The sequence below is a fragment of the Borostomias antarcticus genome (assembly GCF_949987555.1).
Source record: "Borostomias antarcticus genome assembly, chromosome: 18".
Taxonomy (NCBI): domain Eukaryota; kingdom Metazoa; phylum Chordata; class Actinopteri; order Stomiiformes; family Stomiidae; genus Borostomias; species Borostomias antarcticus.
The window spans coordinates 109,772-110,866 of record NC_140251.1 but is presented as its reverse complement, the minus strand read 5'-3'; the positions used below and the strand labels follow the sequence as shown (position 1 = coordinate 110,866).

The 1,095-nt window shown below is 42.2% G+C and overlaps 1 protein-coding gene across 1 annotated transcript in view; it reads right to left on the bottom strand.

Annotated features, from left to right (window-relative positions):
* Positions 1-214: 214 nt before the first annotated feature.
* The window catches only part of fa2h (fatty acid 2-hydroxylase), a gene marked incomplete at its 5' end in the record, with an annotated part of 38,358 nt that continues 37,477 nt past the window's right edge, over positions 215-1,095 (bottom strand). Inside the window, one exon of the mRNA XM_084453168.1 lies at positions 215-1,095. This exon is cut by the window's right edge and continues 2,687 nt beyond it.

Sequence of the window (1,095 nt, the reverse complement as noted above, 5' to 3'; positions counted from 1 at the left end):
TGTGTGTGTGTGTGTGTGTGCGCGCGCGATTGTAATCTGCTGTCACTTAAAACATGAATGGAATGCTTACTACTTGCTTCTGTGTAAAAGGTGAATGCAACGCTTATACACGACACTTCTTTTGCTTGAGAAGAATGAGGAACTTCTCTATCGTGTGAAACATGATAGAGAAATATGGACTGACTTAAAAACAGTACAAAGCAAATAGTCATCAGAAATATACAGACATTTATTTACATTTATCTGCATTTGCATAGGCATTAAAAATGAAAAAAATAAAGTTACAAAAAACTGATTTTTGGAAAAGAAAAAAAAATATTAAAGGGTTTTCTTTTATATTGTGAAATGATTTTTTTCACTTCTCATAATCAAAGCTTACAAATTTTTTATCATATAAATATACATAAATATATCTGACTGTATTACTGGTACTACTCCAGCAGGTGGTGTCCTCACGCTCTGCCAGAGCCAGAGGTTTGGTCAGGCTGGGATTTCCAGTTCTGGTTCTGCAGAGTCACTGGGTGGGCTTTACCTCTGGACCAGCACTAACACACCACACTCCACCAACACTGTTCAGACACCAGCACTAACACACCACACTCCACCAACACTGTTCAGACACCAGCACTAACACACCACACTCCACCAACACTGTTCAGACACCAGCACTAACACACCACACTCCACCAACACTGTTCAGACACCAGCACTAACACACCACACTCCACCAACACTGTTCAGACACCAGGAACATAGAGGGTTTCCTGACAGCTTAAAGGCACGGAGATCACATTTAGCCGAGGTCACAGAAAAAGTGGGTATATTCTCACAGCCAATTTGGTGAAATTGTACAGTTTTTACATCAGGCGTGTCGACTGCACTACTGATTCTTAGTGAATGCAACTTGCAGACGAGTTGTAAAAATTGTTTTTCAGGAAACTCAGCCATGGTGTGTTAGTGCTGGTCTGGAACAACAACCTCCACACCCATTGGTTCTCCAGGAGTAGAGTTGTGGAACCCCTGGTCCAATGAGAAGCCTACAAAGGTTTTTGTTGGTCCCAGGGTAGGAAGGGGGCGGGATCAGAACCGCCATGG